The sequence below is a fragment of the Pan troglodytes genome, chromosome 13, assembly GCF_028858775.2.
Source record: "Pan troglodytes isolate AG18354 chromosome 13, NHGRI_mPanTro3-v2.0_pri, whole genome shotgun sequence".
In the NCBI taxonomy this organism is placed as follows: Eukaryota; Metazoa; Chordata; class Mammalia; order Primates; family Hominidae; genus Pan; species Pan troglodytes.
The window spans coordinates 65,564,914-65,578,359 of record NC_072411.2 but is presented as its reverse complement, the minus strand read 5'-3'; positions in this window follow the sequence as shown (position 1 = coordinate 65,578,359).

Here is a 13,446-nt window from a genome sequence, read left to right as displayed (position 1 = left end):
TTCCTTGAAATTTTAGATTTGGGGGCTCTCCTGAATTGCTTGTGTATTAGTCCATTTTCACACTGCTATAAAGACATACCCAAGACTGGGTAGTTTATAAAGAAAAGAGGTTTAATTGACTCACAGTTCTGCATAGCTGGGGAGGCCTCAGGAAACTTACAATCATGGCATAAGGGGAAGAAGGACGTCTTACATAGTGGCACGAGAGAGAGAGAAAGAGAAAGAGAGAGACAGAGGGAGAGAAAGCACAGGAAAAAGTACCATTTATAAAACCATCAGCTCTCCTGAGAATTCATTCACTATCATGAAAACAGCATGTCAGAAACCACCCCATAATCCAATCACTTCCCACCAGGTCTCTCCCTAAACACTTGGGGATTACAACTGAAGATGAGATTTGGGTGGGGACACAAAGCCTAACCATATCAGCTGGAAAATCTGACCACTGTGGACTCACATCTCTACACAGCAACATCAGCAGAAGCTTCACATCCTTTGAATGAGATATGAGGCTTCCAGTTCACCACAGGTTGCAGCTAGGCTGAGTCACTTGTTCTATTACTAGCTTTGACCCTCTATGCATCTGAGTTTGAGATCCCAAAGTTATACATGGTGTCAGTACATTAACGACACTTCTCAGTTATAAGTTGCATAAGAACCATCCAGGTGTATTGTGAGAGAATTTGTAAGGTTGACCCAAAACTATCGGTTCAACCCCAGGTATTATGATTAAGGAGGTCTGGGTTGGGACACCCAGATTTGCATTTTTAATAAGGTCCCAGGTGACGTTGATGCTGAGGTCTGAGGACCAAACTTGAAGTGGCACTATATAATAACATTTTCATTTGTAGTAGTGTTTTCACCACAGAAATATTTTGTTGTAAAATCAATAATCAGGAACTAGTGTTTATATCTATGTAGTTAAATCCTGGTTATTGTTATTACTATTTTTTTGTATACCTTTAGGCAAAGAGTGATTTGTTCTTCTTACATCCCCCAGGGTGCTTCACTTGCTTTCTGATTTTAAACCTGAGTTACTGCATATGAATTGGTTGTCCAGAATGAACAAAATAGTTATTAGCATTTCAGTAGCAATTTCCACCCAAGTTATTTTGAATATACCATCTGGTACCAAATATTAATAGCTTCATAGTAACAGAGAAACCAAGACTGGTGGCTGTGAGGTGATAACCATCATCAAATAGTACTTACGGAGCACATGAGACCCATATTTTAGACAAAGCTGGGACTACTGTTATGTCTGTCTATAAACAAGAAGCAGAGCTGGTGACACATCTGAGGTATGGAGGGGGCTGAATGACTTGTCCAAGATCACGTAGCTGTCAGATACCCAATGGCTTTTCCAACAATCCTGTTTGCTTTACACTTCATACTTTAAATCAATTAATTAATAAAATCATGCCAAACATGGATTAGAAGTGAAACTACTTCTAATTCAGCCCAAATGGAATAATTTATTTTTCTACTGCAGGTTTTTTACCACTTGCAGTGGGTCTGACTCTCACCAGAGAAGCCACTGTGGTTATTGCCTTTCCTCTGTGATTCTCACAGGCAGCTGTAGGGCATCTGCCGAGATGCAGGGAAGGTGAGTGTCTTCAGGAGCCACCTACTGAAGTGTAGCTGGCTGCTTCTGGGAGTGGCAGTGAAAGACCAAAGGAATATTTCTATGTGATTTTTTAGAGTAATATCTGAGATCTCACCCATTGAGTTCAGGCATTTGAGAATTAACATGGCATACAGAAGCAGTGGTTGCTGACCTGGACAGCCATCCTAGCAACTCTTTGAAGATGAGTATTAGGACTCGATGTGGTTCAAAAGCTAAGGCTGCTTCTTTCTCTCCTTTCCCCCAACAAACGGTGTCAAAGCCATAACTCTATCAAACTCTATGAGAATAAATGATCAAATTTATTCTCAGGGGTGAATACTTCTTAGGAACTATTATGAATTTAGAGCAGTCACTGACTCTTACTCCACTTGCTCTGGTTGTGAGAAATAATTCCTACCTGTGATCTCAGAGGAACTCAAAGCATAAATTCTTCTTCTTTTTTCTTTGAGACAGAGTTTCACTCTCGTTGCCCAAGCTGAAGTGCAGTGGTGCAATCTCTGCTCACTGCAACCTCTGCCTCCCAGGTTCAAGCAATTCTCCTGCCTCAGCCTCCTGAGTAGCTGGGATTACAGGCATGCACCGCTACGCCTGGCTAATTTATATCTTTAGTAGAGACGAGGTTTCTCCATGTTGGTCAGGCTGGTCTCGAACTCCCAACCTCAGGTGATCCACCCACCTCGGCCTCCCAAACTGCTGGGATTACAGGCATAAGCCACCGAGCCTGGCTGACATTCTTTTATTTAATTCATTTATTTTTATTTTGTAAAGTTTTATTTTTAATTGACAAATAATAATTTAACATTTATGGGATAAAATGTGATGTTTTGATATATGTTTAGAATGTGGAATGATTAAATCAGGCTAACTGACAAATCTGTAACCTCACATACTTATTATTTGTTGTGGTAAAAAATATTTAAATTCTACTGTCTTAGGACTTTTGAAATACACAATGCATTATTATTATAGTCCCCATTCTGTGCATTACAGCACTAAGACTTTTTCCTCCTCTCTACCTGAAACTTCATAATTTTTTATCAACATTTCCCTTTTCTCCATCCACCCCCTTCTGTAATCTTGTAACAATCATTCGTCTCTGCTTCCATGAGTTCAACTTTTTTAGATTCTACAATGAGTGAGATCATGCAGCATTTATCTTTCTGTGCCTGGCTTCCCTTAGCATAATGTCCTCCATGTTCAACCATGTTGTTGTAAATGACAGGATTCACCTCCTTTTCAAGGCTCAATTGTATTCCATTGTGTATATATATGACAAAGAGCACACATTCTTTGCTTTAAGTCAGGGCAAGTAGCAGGCTATTGTTTTGGCATTCCATCTCCAACTACTTCTTTGAATTGGGGTCTAATGTATCTTTTTCTGGAATCAGTCAAAGAGTCAGTAAACAACTGCTGAGTGCCCACTCTGTGCCAGGCACTGTTCTGGGCACAGGAGATCCAGCAGTGAACAAAATAGTCAAGTCCTTGCTCTGAAGGTACTTACATTTTAAAGGAGAAATAGGGCAGATGGACAGTAAACAAATGAATAATTAAGATAAATTCATTTATTGGTAAGTGCCTAGAAACAGATAAAATAGGATAAAGTGGTGGGAAGTGACAGAGGTGGGGGTGGTACTTTACTTGGAGTACACAGAGAAGGCCTCTTTGAGGAGGACAAGTGCTTTAAGCAGAGTACTAACATGTAGAAAGGCCCTGAGAGAGGAATAAATTTGGACCTTTCCAGAGAGAAGATGGTGGAAAGTATAGGCACATGAGGTCAGAGAAGTAGGTGATTCTGGGATCATTTAAGATCTCATAGACAGTGGTATATCTTTTTGTTTTATTGTCTACATAATGAGAAGCCATTGGAGGGGTTTAAGCAAGGGAGTAACATAATTTATGTTTTAGAAAGTGCTGTGTAGGGGATGAATTGCAGGGGACACAAGTGGGATGAGGAAGACCCATTAGGAACTGTTCCTATAGTTCAGGCAGATGATAATATTAGCTTTGAATTTAGTTTCAGAAGAGTTGGTAAGAAGTGGTAGCTACAACAGGACATATTGATGGACTAAGTGTGGGATGGCAGGAAAAGAAATAGATCAATAATGACTTCTAAGCTGGGCATGGTGGTCTGTGCCTGTTGTCCCAGCTGCTCTGGAGGCTGAGAGGAGAGGATCTCCAGAGTCCAGAAGTCCAAGTACAGCCTGAGCAACAGATGAGAATCCTTCTCAAAAAAAAAAATAAATAAATAGAAAGAATGACCTCTATATTTTCAACCTGAGCAATTAAGTGTAGAGACTGAAGAATTTTGTTTATTAAGCTATAGAAGGGCTTAAAAAGCCCAAGAATGTATTGGCTGGAGGCCAGGCCTGGTATGGAATCTAAAGTTCCATTTTGGCCACATAATGTTGAGATGTCTGGACATATTGCATGTCCAAGTGGAGATATTGTGGAGGCAGCTGACATACAAATCTGGAACCCCTGGGATAGTTCTGCAGTTGGAGAATAAATTTGGGAGTCATCAGCATGAAGATAGTATTTGAAGGGATACATCTGTTATGTGACCCACTAAACAAAGGAGCCCTGATAAAATAGCCCTTTCGGTCTCAAGTCACCTGGTTAAGGTTAATGCAAAAAGGACCCAGAATTCAAGAGTTAAGATGAGCGTGCAGATATCAGGTTATTGGAGCTTATAACTCCAGGAAACTAGCAGAATAACTTTTTAGGTAGTAGGCCTTTGAACCCTCCTGGTGGGTGCCTAGGCAGGCTGAAGTTGTGGGCTTTCTTTGGTTAAGACAAAATGTGGTTGCACGCTTGGATGTACAGAAAGAGTTAAACTTTCTTGTGCATTTCTATCAAAAGTGACAGAGAGTAGGTATGTAGAAATGTTAGATTTACCTCAAGAGGCTAAATCTCTGGTGGTATTTAACTTTTAAACTTCCACAGGCTTTGAAATAAAGATGGTATAATAATATACCTAGCTTGGAGCAGTAGTAAATACTGGACAAAGGAGACTGGGAGAGACCTAGGTTCAAATTCTCATTTTCCCATTTACTAGCTGAGGCAGATAATTTAGCCAGTTTTCTAATCTATAAAATCGGAAAACCTATTTTGCTATTGGAAAGATTAAAGTATATATTATCTGGCACCTAGAAGTCTCCTAATAACTACCTCAAAGATAGTTATTATTATTTCTAAAAACAGAATGTGGATCTTAGAGCTTGAGATTGATTTATGGGAATGGAAGGCCTTAGAGAGACTGCTTGGATTCATGATTAATTAACATCATCATACATGAACTTTTCTTCCCCCTCTTTTGTAATTTTTAGCTGATTCTATGATATCTATCAACTGCTGCTCAGCTACAGGATTCCAAAGCAAGAAGCAGAGGCTTGAATAAAGGAACAGTGGCCCTCAGTAAGTATAGATACCCAGCAAGTGCACATATTGCCATCAGCCATGTGTCCTTGGACAGCGACTGAACTTCTCTGCTGATTTGCAGTTTCCTCACCTTTAAAATGGTGGTGGCTATGGCTATACCTTCTGCATAAAATTCTAAAGTCACAAAACTAGCAGAGTAAAAAATAAAAAGTCCCTCCCTCCCTCTCTTCTCTTATTTCAAGAATTTGAATCCATGGACAACATCTGTTAATGATAAAATACTAGATCTTCAGCCTTTCACATGGATCCTACACTGTGAATTGCAGCCAGTACTTTGATGGCATTTGGTCTTATGAAAAGCTGAAAAGACCTGGAGACAGCTGGTGTGGGCTTCTTCCCTTGTTCAGGATGTGACTTGTTAGGCTGAGCCTTTCTTGTTTCCCTAACGCAGCTCAGAATCAAATGAATAAACTCTTAAGCCAAGTAACTGATCAGAAAGTGAAATTTCTCCTATGAACTGTGAGAGAACTTAGTTGAGGTGGGTACTACATGCACATCCATTATTTTAAGGAGTCCAGAGATTTCTGCAAACTCTATAAATATTTCTTTTTGAGTGAACAGTATATCCCAGAAGGTGGAGGGCTACATTAATAGCCTAAGTAGCGTGACTTCCAGATTAGTCTCCAGGGCCCAATCAGCCTCAAAGCCTGTGAGCTCCTGAGAGGTTTCTTGGGCAACAGCTCTAACTCTAGATATAGAGTGGACATTGACTGCTATGTAGACTATGATATCTACGTAAAACGGAACAACAGTTGCCTACATGGCCTGATTTTTTTCTTGTTGTTTTTTTGAAGATTGCTAGAAAGAACCCTGCTTGGAAGTATCACTTCAACTGCATTGTGTGAAATTTCCCCTTAAAATGTGATTCCTTTTGATTTAAAATCAGTTTTTTTCAGAAATCTACTTAAAAAATTTAGATCCCCTCAGGACCTAACACATTTATTTGCGATCACTCATGAGCCAGTTCAAGGAAAATGACACAAGAGAAGAAGGTAAAAAATAAATTATTTTACTAGGCAGGGGATCCAAACTATGGCTGGGAAAAACCTAGTTGTCCTGTTATGAGGGAGCAAGCATAAAGGATGCTGAGATGGCACCGAACATAGATTTTCCTACTTATGGTATGACTTCCAGAAAGCTTCAGTGCAGGGTAGCACAAGCAACCTGACTGACCAGTGTGTGAATCAAAGAATGGAGTAACTTAGTTTGTGTCCTCAAACCCTGTGTGAAGAGGCCGATTTTCCAATAAAGTTGAAATGTAATCAATGTCCTATCTGCCTATAGCTGAGAGGTAAATAATGGCCACTTCAAAAGGGGCCATATAGGAGGCTCATGAGTATGAGTTAGTTGTTTTGTTTAAAGAGCATGTGATATGAATTCAGGAAAATATCAAATATGTAGTTATCCTAGGTTCATACTGATGAAAATAAATAAGAAAAGTCATTTCATAGGTGAAATGGAAAGGTATGTGTGTATGAGATCATTTTAGATGCCAGGTGACACTAATGGAAAACATAATCTAAGCCCAAATGGTGATTTATAATATGGAACAGGGGTACTAAATTTGCCTGATTTTCTATGTGTCTTTTCAGTGTGTCTTTCAAGACAGAAATCATGCATTTTAAAACGTCTCATGATAAAATATGCCTAATGTGTTCTACTTTCTCTTGGAAAATTTTCTTCAAAAATTGGCCTTATTTTCCAGAGTTTTCTGGATACTTCCTAGTTCTACAATCTTACCTTCGGTAATTTCCCAAAGTAGAAATGCTGTGTTAGTAGGTCATTCTTCACACTGACCTGACTTCCCTATATCTACTACTGATCCCAAGGATTCTTCATGCTTTCCTCGTGTCTAGGAGATATTTCCCCTCAATTTTAATGTATCCAAATCTTGCTTGTCATTCAGTGCACAACCCAACTTCTATTTCCTCCATAAATTCCCCTACTCCTCTAAAACTACATTCAGAATCTTAGGCTGAAGTGGGCAAACTTTTTCTTAAAGGGCCAGATGGTAAATATTTTAGACTTGGGGGCCACAGTCTCTGTTGGAACTACTCCACCCTGCTCTTGTAGTGCAAAGAGAAGCATAGGTAATACAAAAAAGAATGATTATGTCTTGATTTCAATAAAACTTTATTTGTGGACACTGAAATTTAGGGTGGGGGCAATGCTGGCTTCACGGGCATATGATCTGGGTAGTTGTCAGATACCTACACTTAGAAGGATCCCATGCTCTCTTTAATACTCTGCTGTTGTCATCCTGAAATTCTTAATAATTTTTGATAAAAAGGCCTCACATTTTTATTTTGCAGTGGGTGTTGCAAATTATGTGGGCAATCCTCGGTAGGAGTACATATTCTATTAAACGTCAAGACTTACTATAAAGACATAATAACTAAAACTGTGGTTTTAGCAAAAGATTAGATAAACAGTTGTATTTCACAATTCTGGGAGTAGAATAGAACTCAGAAACAGACTCATATATATATGGACCCTTGTTTTTTTTTTTTTTTGAGATAGGGTCTCTGTTACCAGGTTGGAGTGCAGTGGTGATCATGGCTCACTGCCACCTTTATCTCTCAGGCTCAAGTGGTCCTTTCATCTTAGGCTCCCAAGTAGCTGGGACTACAGTTGTGTGCCACCACAAATGGCTAATTGTTTAAAAAATTATTATTATTATTGTTATTGTTATTATTTGAGTCAGAGTCTCATTCTGTCACTCAGGTTACAGTGCAGTGATGTGATCTTGGCTCACTGCAACCTCTGCCTCCCAGGTTCAAGTGATATCAAACCTCAGCCTACTGAGTAGCTGGGATTACAGGCGCCCGCCACCACACCCAGCTAATTTTTGTATTTTTTGTAGAGACGGGGTTTCACCATGTTGGCCAGGCTAGTCTCGAACTCCTGACCTCAAGTGATCTGCCTGCCTCAGCCTCCCAAAGTGCTAGCATTACAGGTGTGAGCCACCACACCCAGCCAAAAAATTATTTTTTGTTGAGTTAGGGTCTCACTAGGTTGCCCAGGCTGGTCTTAAATTCCTGGGCTCAAGTGATCCTCCTGCCTTGGCCTCCCAAAGTTTTAGGATTACAGGCATGAGCCACCGTACCCAACTTTGGATCCTTTATTTTTGATACAATTGGTGTTGTAGAATCATGGAGAGGGGCTGTAAGATAGAGCTGGACTACATGGGCATCCAAAATGGGCCCACACTCAGTAATTAATTAAAGTGGATTAGAGATCTAAATATGAAAGGTAAAACAAAAAAGGTTTTGGGGAACCATATAGGAGAATATCTTCTTCACCTCAGGTAGGTAAAGGTTTCTTATATAAGACACAAAAAACATTAGCCATAAAGGAAAATATTTATAAATGTAACCATAATAAAATTGTAAACTTTTCTTCAAAAACAAGAAGGAAAGAAAGAAAGAAAAAGAAAGAAGGAAAAAGAAGGAAAGAAAGGAAAGAAAGAAGCAAAGTAGCAGAAAGATCTGGGGGTGGGGTACAGGAAAAAAGAATTAATAAAGCAAAACAAGAATTGGTACATATGTGGAGGAACAAAAACTCCCATATACTACTGGTGGGGATCAAAATTGATACAATCACTTTAGGAAAAGTTGGCATTATTTAGAGAACTAGAAGATATTCATTCCTAGGACCCAGTAGTTCTGCTTCTAGTATCTTCCCTAAAGTTCTGAATACTTATGTGCACCAAGGTACATGGTAAGAAGGTTCTTAGCAGAGACTGTAAAAGAGCAGAACTCAAAATAATTCAAATGCTCATCAATGGAAGCATAAGTTGTGGAATCGTAGTATAATAAAATAGAATTTAGCACTGAAAAACGAATCAACTGTAGCTATCTACAGCATGAATGACACTTAAAATCGGGCTGAGCAAGAGAAGCCAGACATAAAAGAATATATTCTGATTGATTCCAATTATATAAAGTTCAAAAATTGGCAAAATTACATTATATTGCTGTGGATGCATTATTGGGTACAAAAAATATAAAGGAAGATTAGTGAGTAACCATTAAAACTGCATAGCCTATTTTTTTGCCTTTGAAAAATGGTTAGGGAATATAACACATTAATTCATACAATTGTTCAACTAGTTAAGATACACTGTATATTCAACTAGTTTCACTGTATGTTTAACTAGTTAAGATACATTGCGTATCTTCCACTTACAAACTTGAAACTAGGAACTTTCCTATATGTGGGGAACACTACTATTAGAGTAAAAAGGCGTTAATGCCAACTACCCTGAACAGATAAGATAGCACACCTCTGTGTGTGGTCATTTTCTCTGGGTCATCATGCTTATGCCTTGTTTATGGAGTGTTTGCTTTTGTGAAAGCAGGGTTAACCATCATGAAATGATTAACTCGAACTACCACTCACCTTGAGTACACCACACAGAGTTGCACATATAAAAAGAAACCTGATGGCAATTCAACATCCATAATTCAAAATGTCTAAACATGTAAACTTTTATTTGAGGCTTGTAATTGAAGCCACTGTTTATTTTTTCTTGCTTGACATCTTACTACATTCTACACACCATTGCCTTCTGCTGCCGTAGCCATTATTTGCTTCCTTCTGTTTTAATTTGCTTGTTTGTGTTGAATGTGCTCTTTTTCTAGATTCTTAAGGTCAAAGCTTAGTTCATGAATCTGAGAGTGTTCTGCTTTTCTCACATAAGCATTTAATGCTATATATTTTCCCCCAAGTCCTGCTTTAGCTATATCCCACAAATTTTGATCTGTTGTGTTTGTTTTCATTTTTATTCAATAAAATATGTTTTCTAACTTCTTCTGTGGCTCCTCTTTGGCTCATATGCAATTTAGAAGTGTGCTGTATAATTCTCAAATCATTGAGGACTTTCCAGATATCTTGTTAATGATTTCTATCTTAGTCCCGTGATGACCCGAGTACACACTTTATATTATTTCAATTCCTTAAAAGTTGTTAAGTTTTGTTTTATGGCCCAGCATGTGGTCTATTGTGGTAAATGATCTATGTGAACTTGAAAAAAAAATTCTCTGTTGTTGAATGGAGTGTTCTACACAGGTTAATTAGGTCAAGTTTTTCAATAGGATTTTTTTTTTGGAGTCTCTATATCCTTACTAATTTTCCATCTAATTATTCTGTCAATTACTAAGAGTGTTGAAGTCTATAATTGTGGATTTGTCTATTTCTCCTTTCGATTGTATTAGTTTTTAATATTGTGGTAAACTATATCTAGCAAAATTTGCAATTTTAATCATTTTAAGTGAACAAGTCAGTGGCATTTATTGCATCCACATGTTATGCAAAATTTGCTCTACCACTTCCAAAACCCTTTTATGACTCCAAACAAAAACTCTAGCCATCAAGCAGTAACTCACTGTTCCTCTCTTTCTCTACCCTTTAGTGATTCCTAATCTGTTTTCTGTCTCTATGGATTTGCCTGTTCTAGATATTTCATATAAATAGAATCAGACAATATTGGTCCTTTTGTGTCTGGCTTATTTCATTTAGTTGTCTTTGCAAGGTTCAGTCATATTGCGACATGAATCAGAACTTCCTTCCTTTTATGGCTTAATAATATTCCATTGCATATTTTATCTATTTATCAGTTGATGGCACTTGCATTATTTCTAGTTCTTGGCTATTGTGAATAATTCTTTAATGAACATTGGCAAATAAGTATCTGTTCAAGTTTCTGTTTTCAATTCTTTTGGGTATATATACAAGAATACTGGGTCATATGCTAACTCCAGGTTTAGTTTTTTGAGGAACTACCAAACTGTTTTCTACAGCAGCTAGACCTTTTCACATCCCCTTGAGCAATATACATAGGCTTCAATTTTTTTTTCACATCCTCACCAACACTTACTCTTTTCCATTTTATTCCAGTAGATGTGAAGTTGTATCTCATTTCAATTTTGATTTTTAATTCCCCAACTAATAAGAGTATTGAGCATCTTTTCATTTATGTATTGGCCATTTGTATGTCTTCTTTGAAGAAATGTCCATTTGAGTCCTCTGCCCATTTTTTAATTGGGTTGTCTTTCTATTGTTCAGTTTTAGAAGTTCTTATAGGCTACATAATTTGTAAGCATTTTCTATATTTTGTAGATTGTCTTTTCACTTTTTGATAATGTCCTTTGCTGCACAAAACTTTTTAATTGAGGGCCAGGCATGGTGGCTCACACTGGTAATCTCAGCACTTTGGGAGGCTGAGGCAGGCAGATGACTTGAGATTAGGAGTTTGAGACCAGCTTGGCCAATATGGTGAAACCCCACCTTTACTAAAAGTACAAAAAATTAGCTGAGTGTGATGGTGCATGCCTATATTCCAAGCTACTCAGGGGGCTAAGGTGAGAAAATTGCTGGAACCCGGGAGGGGGAGATTGTAGTGAGCCAAGATCGTGCCACTGCACTCTAGCCTGGGCAACAGAGTGAGACTTTATCTCAAATAAACAAAACAAAACAAAGAAACAACAACAAAAAACTTTTTGATTGAGGAAGTTCAATTATTTCTCCCCCCTTCAGGCTTTGGTTGTCCTATGTAAGAATCTGTCACCAAATCTAAGGTCATGAAGATTTACTCCTATGTTTTCTTCTGAGAGTTTCAAGGTTTTAGCCAATATATTTAGGTCACTGATTCATTTTGAGGTTTTTTTTTTCTTTTTTTTTTGTATATGGTATGAAGTAAGAGTCCAACTTCATTCTTTTGAATGTGGAAATCCACTTGTCTCATCACTTTGAGGAAATGCCAGACTGTTTTCTACAGCAGCTGCACCTTTTAAATATTCCCTTCAACAATGTATGAAGGCTTCATTTTTTTTATGTCCTCACTAACATTTGTTCTTTTTTATTTTATTCCAATAATTGTAAAGTCAATATAATGTTCATATCATCTACCACTGTTTGGCTTTTCGTTTTATACCTCATCTTGGAGTCTCTCAGTCACTGTGTAGATATAAATACGTACCTTCCTGTGGTGGAGTTCTCCCAGAATGAGGCAGGGGCTCATCTTCACTCCAGCCTCATTGCTCACCTCTGCATGGGCATAACCTTCTCCATCTCTACCTTCCTTGAGCCCTTTTGCCATCAGCAGGAATTACTCCATACTGTAGTGACTCTATAGTTTGGCTACTGGGTTCCAAACTTTATACCTCTAGGCAATACCCTCAAACTTAGGACCTGATTTTTTTTTAACTTTCTTTTCTTCTGGTCTTGCACTACTGACCTCTGATTATTTCCTGGCTCACTTAGTAGGATAATGCATATGATATTCCATACCAAGAACTTATTGCTAAGTGTAACATTTAATAATAGTGGGCAGATCACGAGGTCAGGAGATCAAGACCATCCTGGCTAATGCTAACATGGTGAAACCCTGTCTCTACTAAAAATACAAAAAATTAGCCAGGTGTGGTGGTGGGCACCTGTAGTCCCAGCTACTCGGTAGGCTGAGGCAGCGAATGGCCTGAACCCAGGAGGCGGAGCTTGCAGTGAGCCAAGATCACGCCACTGCACTCCAGCCTGTACAACAGAGTGAGACTCCATCTCAAAAAAAAAAAAAAAAAAATAGCTGATCTTGTGGAATAAAAACAGAAATCAAGACTAAAAAAAAAATCCTCAAAACCATACAATTACATGGAAATTAAACAACCTGCTCTTGAATGACTTTTAGGTAAATATGAAATTAAGACAAAAATCAAGAAGTTCTTTGAAACTAATGAGAACAAAGATATAACATAACAGAATCTCTGGAACACAGCTTAGGCAGTGTTAAGAGGGAAATTTATAGCACTAAATCCCCACATCAAAAAGTTAGAAAGATCTCAAATTAACAACCTGATGTCACAACTAAAAGAACTAAAGAAGCAAGGGAAAACCAACTCCAAACCTAGCACAAGACAGGAAATAACCAAAATAAGAACTAAACTGAAGGAGATCAAGACACGAAGGTCACTCAAAAGATCAATATGCTGGGCGCAGTATCTCATACCCATAATCCTAGCACTTGGGAGGCTGAGGTGGGCAGATCACCTGAGGCCAGAAGTTTGAGACCAGCCTGGCCAACATGACAAAAGCCTATCTCTATTAAAAATACACACACACACACACACACACACACACACACACACACACAAATTAGCCAGGTGTGGTAGCACATGCCTGTAATCCTGGCAACTTGGGTGGCTGAGTCACAAGAATTGCTTGAAACCAGGAGACAGAAGTTGCAGTGAGCTATGAGAACTGTGATCACACCATTGCACTCCAGTCTGGGTGACAGAGTGAGACTCTGTCCCAAAAGAAAAAAAAAAATCAACGAATCCAGGAGCTGTTTTTGGTTTGTTTGTTTGTTTGTTTTTGTTGTTTATTTT